Raw genomic sequence first — 14,197 nt, 5'->3', positions numbered from 1 at the left:
TTTCAAGGGTTGGTTTGGGACCTTTTGGTGTGTTTTATATGCACGCTCAACTTAGAAAAAAATACCCAGAGATATCCTATTCTCTCTTGATCAAAATCTTCTATGTGCTAAACAGATGGACTGTGTGATCACAAAGCCAACTCCAAGGTTCCAAATTCATGCAGATAGTCTTAGTTGGTTCGTTGTGATTTGTTGGTAATCTCAAGGGGGACTGACACAATTGTTCGAGTAAATCATTCTAAGGATTTCGCTGATTCCTGACTTCTTTTTTTTCAAACGATTTTTCAAAAAATCCCATTTAATCCTACCTCTACCAAGACATTGAAAAAAAGGCAAAAGGATGGGGGTTTAGGAAGATAATTCTAACCCTAAGCTAATCCTCTGAACTTGGGAGACAGAAATTGCAAAAGTGGAATCAAAACCAATTCTTGCTTTGCCAAATTCAACAAATACACAAGAATGGTGCTATCTTCTAAGGAATTCAAAAGATTTTCATATCACTCATATTCACCAACACTTTGAACAATGAAAAAAGCAATAGAAGTTAAGTTTTCATTTACTGGTTCAAGCTAACTATGCAAAATAATTGAAAAGCATCCAATTATAAAAAGTATGAACACATCATTCCACAATAAGCAACTTTATCAAATCCTTCATTCAATCTAACAACTTGGAAATAAAATCTATTCTAATGAGAGTCGAGAAACCATGCTAAATTGCAAACGTGGACAAAGATTCACCAACAATTGAACAATGAATCATGTCTATTACTTAAGAAGTATCACTACAACAATTTCTTTGAAATCTCTCATATCAGCTACAAATGAAATGACAAGGGTTTATATAGGCACCCTTATTACAAAGCAACCGCCTAGATTGATTTAAGATCAATGGCCAAGATTGAAACAACAACTCTAATTAGGGCAAGCTAACATAATTATCCAAAATGGACCAATGAGAAATAAAGAACTAATAAATCCAACTTTCTTCTAGAAGCATGCATCCCTTATCCTTTTCCTTGGCAGCAAATTCGATGAACCTAGTTACTATGGGATCAATTTCTTCCATTGGGACACTTAGCAAAATGTCAATCTTGTATTCCATCAAGTCCATCTCATCTTAACATGTGGCAAAAGTGGTTATCCAATCAATTTCCAGTTTTCGAAAATCATTATCAATGGACAAAAATAAGGATGCCTTGTTGAAATGTGGTTTTTGGATTGAATTTGCGGGAGTGAAGAAGTTGCTTTGAACTTTGGCTTTCAAGTTCTCTACATCAATGTCCTTGTCTCGAACTCTTTCTTGCTCAAGCACATCGAAGAATATGACGAAGACCTTGTCTTGGATTGCTTTGATTGTTTCTTCTATTTTGGCACCATCAATCCTCATTTTTTCAAAGGAATATTTATGAATTAAGGAATATTTCTTTGCCTTCTTTTCTTAAAGTCTTTGAGGTCCACATGGCCAAGGTCAGTATCTCCAACCTTCTTCCACTTTGTCATGATCTTGGATTCCAACTGCGATCCTTTGCTATTGAACTTCATTTGCGCCTTTCTGGAAATCCCTCCTTAAATTGACATCTACCACCTGGAAATCACGCTAAAAACAATAGGGGGATTTGATATTAATTTCCAGCCTAGAGTGCAAAGTTTGAAGGGATTTTCAAAGGATAATTCTTATTTAATTTATGAAATTCTAGGAATTAGACTTGGTAAAATTTTGGAAATTGAAGCATTTGCCCCTAAAAAGCATTAAAAAGCAAGATGATGATAAAATTTGAAGAATCCGAAATGAAAGTTCTCATGCACTTTTGGAAGATTAGAAATTCAGATTGAAAATCTAAAAGAAATTTGGTATTCCAAATGAAAATCTGCCCTCAATCCTTACTAAACCTGAGAATTTTGATAAAATTCCCTGAATTGCTTAAGGAATCACTTTCAAATTTGCCTCCAATGTGGAAATTGGCTTTGAAATTCTCTCGGAAGTTGTCTTGCACCTGCAATTTACTTCGAAATTCACCTTGAAACCTGAAAGAAATTCCTTCTTGAGCTCCAATTTTCAACTTTTGAGAAACAACTTGTGAGTTGAATGAATGCCAATGCTCAAGTTTATAGAGAAGTTGAATCCTTGCTTTGCTTTGTTTTTTATTTTAATGTTTTAATGGAGATGAAATCAATCATATTATGAACACCAAATTGAACCTTCTCTTTCTTTCTTTTTGCTTTTTTTGGGTCTAAATGGCAATCTCTTTTTTTTCTTTCTTCTAGAAGCTCTCCTTGTAGGCAAATTTTATCTTTCTTTTTTTCCAAATACAATACTTGGCCAATATTTTCAAACTCAAAGCTCTTCCAAGTCTTGGGCACATTTCTTTTTTGATTTTATCTTTTCGCTTTAATCATTTTATGCCTTCAAAACAGCACTTAGGCGAATTTTGTCTTTGCTTTTGACCATGCTTTAATCTTAGCCAAATTTCTCCTTTATCCACCAAGGGTGGAATTGACACGACACGAGTAATTTTACCATGGAAGGGCGGACTTCACATGGTCTTGTGGCAAATCCTTGCTATATGGGTGGACTTAGCAAGCCTTCAAGGATTTTCCTTAGTCTCCAAAACATTTATCCAAATTTTCTGAATTTTCTTGGGCGGACTTCATGCTTGATTGAAGAACTTTTCACATGCCTTAGAGCGGACTTAACTTCTAGCCAAGGAATTTCCTTCCTTTCCCTAGGACGACTTCATGTTGGCAAAAGGATTTTATCTTTCTCCCTAGGCGGACTTTCTTCTTGATTGGAAACTTTCACCATGTTGCCCCACAGCGCCAAATTTTTCACCCGTATCTTGGGCAGACTTTGCATGCTTTCAAGGAAATTTTACTCACCCAGGGCAGACTTGGTGTTTGATTGAGAAATTTTCCTCATGCTAGAGGGCAGGCTTGATCATGAGACAAGGAACTTTCTTATCTTGCCTAGGGCGGACTTCACTTGGCAAAGGAATTCTTCCATGATACCAAGGCGGGCTTGCTATGGTCTTGAGGATTTTTCCCAAACCATAGGCGCACTTGCATTGACTTCAAGGAATTTTTCCAAAGCATAGGGCAGACTTCATCATCAAACAAGAAATCTTCTTCTCCTCAGGGCGGACTTGACATGCAACCAAGGAAATTTCCACATGCTAGAGCGGACTTCATGTGGAGCAAGGAATTTCTTCCCTGCTAAGCCATTTTTGTGATCTTTCATCAACATTCCTAACAATGAACTCCCCTGGCCTGACTTTTCACCTGGCTCTGAAACTACCCATGACCCTAGAAAAAGCAAAAAAGCAACTTTCTATTTTAGAAAAAAAGCAAAATGAAAAAGCAAGCTCTCGGATTGGCCCCAAAATGCCAAAAACAAAACTTTTTTAATTTAGAAAAAGCAAATTTCCTAAAAATAGGAAGTTGTCAGAATTGATCCCGGAAAATTGCGATTTTAATACTTCGACCTGTCTGAGCACATCTATAGCATCAGAACACCCTTTTGACCACTCCTTATTGATTTTGATGACTCCTCCAAATTTTGAAAAACTTGACTCATTTGCAGAGGCTAGAGACTAAAGACAAAACCCTAAGACGCCAAAGCAATACCCTAAAAAGCAAAAAACAAGGGAGTCCCCATTTGAAATGAGGCAATGTGTGAAAATGTCACAATAGGACCCTTACATTACAAAGCATTTGGTTAAGAAGATAAAACACAGCATTGCTTGAGGACAAGCAATTTTGGGATGGGCGAATTGTCATGCCCCCAATCATGTCACAACAAATTTAGTCAAATAATACTATTCGTCAAAATGACAATGTACTCAGAAATAAATAAAGTAGTTAATGAACTCAAGAATATATACAAATATGGTAACGTTGCTCAAAAAATCGTCTTATTCATAATTCACGATTTTCTATGAGAATTATTATATAAAACCAGTAATTATCTTCATAAGAAACAGCAGCGATGGTTCCTAAACCTACACCAGTATATAGCGATCCATATACAGATTAACTTGGCGGCAAATAAATTAAGGAAGTTTGAGGATTGGGTTTACATCAATAAGTATCACTAATAACCCCTGATGAGGTGCAATCATGTCAGCATTATCAGTTAAAAAGGGAAAGGACTAATTATAAAGGCTCGCCACTCTATGCAGGGGTGATATCTGTGGGAAGAGACATAACCATCTGTCCAAATAAAGGGGGTATATAAACAGCAGATTAATCACTCCAAAGGGGCATTGAACAAGAAAGAAATAAGAATTTGGATCTACATATAGCAAGTGCATTGAAGAGCAAAGAAGATAAAAGAAAAATGAATAATGAAGAAAGAGATCTGCGAATCAATACAGCCCTGTTTGGATTTAATAGATACAGTGGTAAGCATGAATACACATTTGATACATGTGCTTAATGTATGCAGCATGATAAAGATTTGATGAATAATTCCTCACTTATTGATAAATATGTATGCAACGTACTAATATATATGATACCCCTATCATATATATTGAATATAGCCTATAGGCAATAATGTGAACTATCTAGGTTCCTAGTCCATTCATCAAATTGCTGCAATCAATCATGACAAGGTTAGTAAGGGAATACAAGGAGAGAGAACTGCTATGAGGTCCTCTTCTAAGTACACCACCTCATGGTGGAAGGTTGGCGGCCTACCACATGAGGCCAATGGGGGCAAGGTGTATCCCACCCTTGGGCTTAGATGGGAAGGATACTCCGGGCACCCTATTGTGGTTCCCCCTCCTACCTATACGATGGTTGATTGTTGGAATGGATTCAAAAAAGTCTCAATCATAGGGAGGGTGAATAAGGGGGGCATGAATAGGGAAGGTAGATAGAAGCTTTCCAACAAAGTACACCACCTCATGAGGGACGGATAGCAGAATGCCACATGGGACCAAGGGGGGTGGTATATCCACTCTTGGGCTTTGTGAGGATTGCTTTGGGCACCCTATCATGTCTCCTTATCCAAACCTTGTTATGGTTGAACCCCAATAACAACTTATAGATATTATATGATTTATTTAAATTAAGATGGTTACGAATATATGTTCTTTAACCCTAGTAGAAACGATTGATTTTATGAACTGTATTTTTTATAGTTGTCTAACATTATTGCAGGGTCTCGACCAAGATCTATCTTGACTAAGCATTTTTTTGGGGTAACATTAGATCTCTAACTATATCACATTCCTTTTTTATTGAACTTGTGATTCTAGGGCAAAATGTAGGGTAATCCCAAAAGGGGACATTACAAAGGGTATCAAAGCCTTGATCTTGCCAGCCTGCAAGGTAAAGATAAATCGATGCATGCCTTATAGTCGATGAGAAGGGATCTATTAACTTGGTCCAAAAACATGGCAATGACTAAATGACAGTGGCAAGAAAATATCAGAGATTGTTGAACATGACTATATATGTATTTGCATGTATGCTTCGTGTATGTGTATTTCTATGTGTATGCTTCATGTTTTTATGTGCATGCTCCATGTTTGGTTCATACCTAATGTGTTTCGGGCATGTCTACGGTTCTAACCCATGTGTGTCTGAGTACTTTATGCTTAACATTATGAAAATGCTAAGTATAAGATCTCTTGATGCTTATATTGTTAAACAAGGCACTAGTCTTAGGACAATAGTCTTGAAATCATGTAAAGAACAGTCTACAATAACAGCACCACCCTCTAAGACACACCTATGACAAGTTTACATAACAAGACATCTTAGTCTCTAAGTCAAATAATATGTCCCATATATCAACATGAAATTCAAAGAGTATCAAACATTCTTGACACTTTCCACAGCATCCTCTAGACATATCAGGATCAAACATCTTTTCTCTTCTCTAGGTGATACAGCCTCTATACATTTTGAGAAATTTATCTCACCAATTGTCATAAGCTCTCTTAACTATTGACTTAAACATAATCATACCACAACTTATGGAGAAAGAAACCTAGACATATTTGTACATCGATCATGAACAATGCATAATGGTGGAGTAAACATTACATGATACTCTTTGTTCTGAAAGGTCTTCCATTTTCTAACTCTAAACAGTACCTATCCACATGGTGAAACATACAAAGATAATGTTCAAAATTGAAACAAGTTTTTAAATCTAATTAAGTACAGAACCAGATTGTAAGCAGTGATCTGTCACTATGTCAAGTTACTTTATGAATAGTTAACAGTCAAACTCACAACATTATACCTTCTCTCAAACAATTATATTAAGGTACAGCTATCGCCTGAACAATTAGGATTCAGTAAACATATTCCTAACATCATGAGATTTCTATTTTTGGTTGATCTAGAATATGAGAATAACGAAAGTGAACCAAAAGAGATGTGAATTAATTTAGAAAAGAACATTGCATTTAAGGTCACAGATGTGTGTCATGCGTCTAATGCTCATCTTGATATATAAAAAGCTCACCCTTGCTTCGACTTAAAGAGATAATCATACGTTGGATCAATCCAACATGTTCCTTACCAATACAAGTTCAAAATTGTAATTAGGGTAATATCAGAGTTGCACAGCAGAAGCTTACGTCATTACAAGGAGTATCTAAACATTATAAATTTCCAAGGGTTGGTTTGGGACTCTTACGTTACAAAGGATTTGGTTTACAAGAATAAAAACAACATTGTTTGAGAATAAGCAAATTTGGGAAGGGTGGACTGTCATGCCCCCGATCATGTCACAACAAATTTAGTCAAATAACAATATTCATTAACATGTCAATGAAATCAGAAATAAATAAAGTAATAAATGAACTCGGGAATATATATAAATATATTGACGTTACTCAGAAAATCATCTTATTCAAAAGACTTAACAATTTTCTGTAAGACTTAATATATAAAACCAGTAATTATCTTCATAAGAAAAGGCAGTGATGATTCATAATCCTGCATCAGTATACTGCGATCCATATACAGATTAACTTGGCAACAAATAAATTAAGGAAGTTGAGGATTGTGTTTACATTAATTACGTATCACTAATAACCCTTGATGAGGTGCGATCATGTCAGCATTATTAGTTAAATAGGGAAAGGACTAATTATCAAGGGTCGCCACTCTCTGCAAGGTTGATGTCCATGGGAAGAAACATAACCATCTGTCCAGATGAAGGGGTATATAAACAGCAGATCAATCAATCCAAAGGGACATCGAACAAGAAAGAAAGAAATATTTGTATCCGCAAATAGCAAGTGCATTGAAGAGAAAAGAAGATAACAGAGAAATCAATAATCAAGAAAGATATCTGCAAATCAATTCAGCCCTGTTTGGATCTAATAAATACCGTGGTGTGCATGAATACATGTTTGCTACATATGCTTAATGTATGCAGCATGACAATGATTTGATGCATAATTCCTCACTTATTGATATAGGCAATAATATGTATGCAACGTACTAATAAATTTGATACATAACCTCTCATAAATATTGGATGGCAATAATGTGGAATAACTAGATTCCTAGTCTATTCATCAAATTGCTGCAATCAATCATGACAAGGTTAGTAAGGGAATACAAGGAGGGATAACTGATATGAGGTTCTCTTCTAAGTACACCACCTCATGGTGGATGGCTGGTGGCCTGCCACATGAGACCAAGGGGGAGCAAAGCATATCCCGCCCTTGGGCTTAGATGGAAAGGATACTCCAAGCACCCTATTGTGGTTTCCCCTCCAACCTCTACGATGGTTGATTGTTGGAATGGATTCAAAGAAGTCTCAATCATAGGAGGTTGAATAAGGGAAACCAAGCTTCCCCACTAAGTACACCACCTCATGAGGGACAAATGGCGGAATGTCACATGGGGCCAAGGGGGATGGTATATCCGCTCTTGGGCTTAGTGTGAGGATTGCTTCGGGCACCCTATCATGTCTCCTTATCCAAACCCTGTCATGGTTGAACCCCAATAACGAATTATAGATATTATGTGATTTATTTAAATTAAGATGGTTATGAATATATGTTTTTTAACCCTAGTAGGAAATGACTGATTTTATGAACTGTATTTTCGATAATTGTCTAACATGATTGCAGGGTCTCAACCAGGATCTATCTTGATTAAACATTTTTTGGGGTAAAGTTATATCTCTAACTACATCACATTCCTTGTTTTTATTGAACTTGTGATTCTAGGGCAAAACTTAGGTTAATCCCAAAAGAGGACATTACACATGGAAGAAGAACAAATATTACAACTCAGCTACCTATTGTATATACAAAGAATGATTTATTCTTGGAAAACCTTTCAGACGTAAGTAACAAACAACAGGTATATCATCAAGACAGTACGAGGCTTCTAGAAGCCCATGTATTGTTAAACATGGAAACTCCAAAGAAAGACTTATATTGATGTCCACATACAACCAAGATAGCCAAGGAAAAACTGAACTACAGCATGTGTCAAGTATAATAGACTAGTGTTAGAGACATTTGTACCCTTGCTGAGACTCTAACTCTAGACCACTAACAATGCTAGAGATTGCAACCTCTGGACCACTAAAAACGCTAGAGATTGCAACCTGAGGCGGGTGTCCCTAATCATGGAGCCCAGATAAAAACAAATGAAAATAGCTAAGGGAGAATATCTGAATAAACAATCGTGAATGCATATTCAAAGTATAACACAGGATATGTAACATTTGACAAAATATTCAGCCACGGTAATAACTTTTAAAGGGCTACCACCCTCAATCCAACCACGGTAGGAGGTGAGTGGTTAAAAGGGGCACAGTTTACTCTTCAATAGAAATCCTGAAAGAAAATTCTTGGCCTTGTAAAATCCTTAAATTTCGTCTTCAACAGAAAGAAAAAGAAAAAGAAATTGGGAGTCATTACACTTGAAAGTTTTCTGTTTGACAGAAATCAAAAGAAAATAATTAAAAAATAAAGAACAGAGTAACAAAATTTAATTACTAGATCAATGAATAAATCACATTTAGGCTGCCAATATCAGCTCATCGAGCATCTAATATAGTATAATGAGCTAATTCTGCAGTACAGGTCATTTTTGAGCAGTATTATTACTACTGTAAATTACTGCTGCAACCATTACCCTTGCTGATTAACTGACCTTTTCACAGATCCTCTGCTCACTCATACAGTACTCCCTGCAACACGTCATTTCCTGCTACATTGTATCCTAAATGGAAAATATTTACAGAAGCTAAAAAATATAGTTATAGAAACTTAAAAGAATAACCTAATTTTAAAAGAGTATGACCCAATTTACACAAGCTGAAGAAAACATGATCCAATTTACAAAAGCTAAAATAATCATGACCCGACATACTGGAGCTCCCAAAAAACAGAACCCAGTGGAGAAAATTATCAGAGAGGCTAAAAAAATATAACCCAATTTGCACAAGCTTAAAAAGGAACTTCCAATTTATAACAAAAGCTCAGATAAAGTAGAAAGGTATTAGTCAAATATAATTTCTAACAAAGCCATCATTCACAGGTGTAAATAAAAAATTGCAGGTGCAAATCTTCATGAAATTCGTTTTCCCTCTTCAATTAACATTTGCAGATTCTGTTGTATTGGGTACAACCATGACATTTCTTCTAAACAACACACATTTTCTCACAACCTAGAACACCTAAATACAAATAAACTAAATGTCAATTGTAATTTGCCAACTGCATACATTCTTACATCCTGTAACAAGACATAGCCTTCCAATATAATTTAGAATTTTTCTTTTTGACATTCACAATACCTAGAGCAAAAGAAATGTAACCTGCACTAGCAGACTAGTAAAGGTATCGCAAATTGATACATATGAGGCTGTCTCCTCGGGAATTAATAACCAAATCATCAACCATAACTGTTGAGTGCCAGTTCCCAAATTTTACACCCTGGTCAGACATCAGAGTTGGCATGGTAGTAGCCCCCATCGAGAGGTATGATTGAGGGCTAAAGAGAGCAAGCCCCCTTTCATAGCTCTAGGACAAGCAAAGAGTAGAACTTATAATCCAAGAAATTATTAAATCCAGCACCCTTATCAAAATTATCCAGGAAACCACTTCGCTCATCAGTTGATGTGAGATATACCGAAAAAGGAAGGCCCAGGTAAGTGATCTATACTCTATAGTTGAGCCTTCCATTTTACCTATGAACGAAGGAAGTGAGCAAGATAGAGAAGAGGGTATAGCATCCTTTAGCCCAGGCAATAACCGTAAAAAAAGATGTATCTCTTCCACATAATTAGAACTAAAAGTTAAAACACAAGTAAGAAGCATCGTTTCCACTCTTGTTGCAAATTCTCTCTCTTCAGCGAATAGCACTGTAAGATTAAACATTGGTTGTTAGAAATTTTCTTATTTCAGTATATATTATTGTAGAATTTTACATTGTTGTTGGAAACTCTCTTATTTCGGAAAATAATATCATGGGATTTTACATTATGGTTTAAAAACTCTTATTTCAGCAGATATATTGTAGAATTTTGCATTGGTGTTGAAAAAATTCTTAATTCAGCACTTAGTATCGTAGAATATTACATTAACTTTTTATAAATCTTAGTTGAGCAAATAATATTGAAGGACGGTTCAATTATTGCTACTTGCCGGTGCTTATTTTTCTTAAAGCAACATAATTGTAGCCTTATTATTAGGGTTTTTAACTCTTTCTCCATTCAGCAAATAATTGTAGAATCGTCAAAAGATAGTCATTACCTTTGGACATATTCGGAGCTAAAACCAAATCCGTCGCATGTTGTGAACTAACATTAAATGCAGAAGCCTGGGCGGCTGGTTTTGGAATCACTGAATTATCCCTATTTTCCTCTAGTGCTTTGTTCGTTTTTTCTCTGCTCGGCAGGCAGAGCTGCATTAGCCGTCCTTTTCATCAACAGAAAAAAAATGCTTTTCGCAGAGCGTCCTGTTGGGCATGGCCAGTGCATAGCAGAGCCATTGTTTGCCTTCTGATTCTGCGGCAACTCCTTACCTTGCTGATCAACTGACCTTTTCACTGATCCTCTGCTCACACATTTACAGGTGTGATTTAAAACTGCAGGTATTTTACTGTAAATCTTCAAGAAATTTGCTTTCCCTCTTCAATTAACATTTGTAGATTCTGCTGTGTTAGTACCTGTTAAAAATGATTCTCCATAAATAGAAATCATTTGTTTACCTTAGCTTTTGCTTTTAAGGTACTTTTGTTTATTGTGTGTTTGGTTGTTGATTTTAATTCTATATTTTGTTTTTGATCAAACATTGACAAAGAGGGGTCGAAAGAGTTTATAAAATTAATAAGGGGACCCCACTTGCAACTCTAATAATTGACCACACAGTTTCTTTTTTATCTAAAGTTAATTTGATAAAACTTCTTTGTTTGGGAAATTTATAAATTTGACTCTAATAAGTTTTATTATACCTTTTTTTTTTAAAGAAAGAATATCAAGACAAATGTTAGGTGGAATTTAATATGTTTAGGTGTTGTGTATATAATACTTTTTTTAAGTTTAAATTTAATTTATATGAGTTTGGTTCTTTCAAATCAAGTTTGTCAATCAAAAAAGATGTAATGTGTGTCAAAATATCTTTGAGAAACTAATCATCTAATATGTAAATAGATAAATTTTTTATTTTCTTTTTTAAAACATATATTAATGCAACATATACAACTAACTACTCATATGCATTTAACATCCATGAACAAGATATACATGTTTTCATCATGAACATAAACATAAAAGCACTATACGCAAGTAAAAATAAACACAACTCTATAATTAATTTTTCCCTAGGGTACCTCAACGTCATTACTTACAACCTCATCAAGATCATATCCATATAAGCATGGCATCATATTTTCTACCATGATCCAATGCATTATAACTCAACTAACCTTTCTCTTTTCATGCATACGTAAGATACCTCACTAGTCTATCTATCGTGAATAGATCCATTAATAATGCAAATCCCATTAAACCCCTAAGATTCATTTTAAAACACCAATTCCAAATGTTCCTAATCCCAATCACTTATTCAACATCCTAGCATCATTATTCCATTTCTAATACTAATTACCACATAACTAATCCATTTCCTTAATCATCATAGACATTCACATAACACTAAATGCATATCTATAGAACCAATTCCATTAATGAGCATTATCCAAGATACAAGCAAGATACATCAATATGTTCACCTAATATATCATCTACCATTACCATTACATATGAATACTATATCCATTTACATCAAGGAGCATAGCTCTCAACCACAATACAATTATCTCCTAAATTCTACAAGTACATATGTCATATGAAGCATATACATCAATCTGCTACAAATGTCCATCCATACCTAAAGAGATAAGAAATCCACATCCACGTAAGAGCATCCAACAAATAACATCCCAATGGAAGAAGGCATCAAACTACCCGACCATGTGGAACCAAAGGAACCACCCCTCGTGCTAGGAGATGACAAGAGATCCTACACACACTCTAGATCTAGCCTAACACCTAACAACCAAAGGATAACACTCCACACAACACGCAGCTAAATCAAAGCTCAATATAACATAAGACCTCCAAAGGCTACTCAAGATGCTAGGACTTGTAGTGTCTCTCCTTGATTTGTCTTTCCTTTTTGTGCATCATTAGAGTATATTGGCATAGCTTAGACCATTTTTTATGATGCTTCGACTAGATGTTTATGGATTTATCTATGTTTTAAATGCTTTCTCTATGGATATTAGACATATTATATTGTGCTTGGCATTATGATTACATGTGGATGATGATATTTCTAGACGATTGAGATGATGGATTACTCTATGATGATCGATGTGTGTTCATTCTATGTGTGTATCATATTTGTTCTATGATTATTGGATGTTATTTTATGATGTACTAACCCTATTTCATGATTATGATTCCATGCGATGTCTTGATAATATATTGTATGATTGTCTGCATGAGTAGAGATGATTTCATATCACTCATTGCAAGCATGATATGTCATCGTGATTCTCTATCACTTGTCTATTTATTTCATGTTTCATATATTATTGTATATGTCGTTGTATACATATTGGTGGTGACAGGTTTGCAAGTACTAGACATCGACTCCACCTGGCTCCACAGGTCTGAGCGTATCTTATCCCAATGGCAAGTTGATCGGAGTTGACATAATATCCCAGCCTATACTCTAGGTTTAAGTTGATTACCCTTGTCAGTTTAGAGTCTTGGCACAAGTCATGGTTAGTGTGTAATGCTTTCTTGGTTTATTCTTTGTGGTTTGCTTGATGTAGTATGGTAATTATTTAATTGGTTATTTATTAATTAAGTAATTGATTTATATAGTTTAATAATGTTAAATCAAAATAGTAGATTAATATAGTTTATAATAATAAATTAAATAAATAATTGGTATAATATTTAATAATAAGTATGGTTAAATTAATATTATTATTATGGATTCCTTGGTTTTATATTTAGTTAATGATTTAGTATCACCTTGGTTATCCAGGATTATTTATTGGTATTTGAGAGTAACTATTATTTATTATTGATTATTAATTATTAATTATTGGTGGTATTTATTTATACCTCTTGATTATTTAATTAATTGATCTTTTATAATCATTTGTGCCCACGATTTTATGAGTTGTTTATATTATTATTCTCTTGTTACTCTTTTGGGTTAATTGGTAGATTCTTTCTACCTACCCTATTATTTTATTGGATATTTTATTAGGTAAGTAAATTAAATAGTATTTTATTATTCTTACCTTGGACTTTGCAATGTTTGGTAAGAAATATATTATTTTACAATATTTTGATTGGTGTATATTTTCTATAGTTTATGCTTTGATTTTCTATTTATTGGCTTTCCTGAGTATTTTGTTAGGTTAGCATTTTCGGGTATTCTTCTGCAACTTGGGATTTTTGGCTTGGATTCTTGGAGATTTTGTTCTTGGCTTGGATTTGGGAGGCTTTTGGTTTCCTAAATATTTGCTGGAGTTTGTGATTCTTCATCCATTTCATTCCATAATGCAGGATGCAAGTTGGAGCCCTTTGTTCCTTGATTTCTTAGTTTTCGGATTTGTAAAGGTTGTATACACCATGTCTGATTTGTTTTGGGAGATGGTAATATCATTTATAATCTCTTATC

The 14,197-nt window shown here is 34.8% G+C and overlaps 1 protein-coding gene across 3 annotated transcripts in view; it reads right to left on the bottom strand.

Moving 5' to 3' along the window:
- LOC131051361 (protein MICRORCHIDIA 2) overlaps window positions 1-11,231 on the bottom strand; it is a 219,274-nt gene extending 208,043 nt beyond the window's left edge. The window contains exon 1 of one of the 3 annotated variants that reach the window (XM_057985847.2): window positions 10,745-11,231. The gene's annotated coding sequence lies outside the window, so the exon portion shown is untranslated. Of the gene's footprint in view, window positions 1-9,807; window positions 10,247-10,744 lie in introns of those variants that run through there. The other 2 variants (XM_057985846.2, XM_057985845.2) reach the window with 2 other exon arrangements.
- Between the last annotated feature and the right edge of the window lie 2,966 nt (window positions 11,232-14,197).

This window comes from Cryptomeria japonica, chromosome 11 (assembly GCF_030272615.1).
Source record: "Cryptomeria japonica chromosome 11, Sugi_1.0, whole genome shotgun sequence".
Taxonomy (NCBI): domain Eukaryota; kingdom Viridiplantae; phylum Streptophyta; class Pinopsida; order Cupressales; family Cupressaceae; genus Cryptomeria; species Cryptomeria japonica.
Note: the sequence above shows the minus strand (reverse complement) of the source record. Positions and strands in the feature narration are given on the sequence as shown.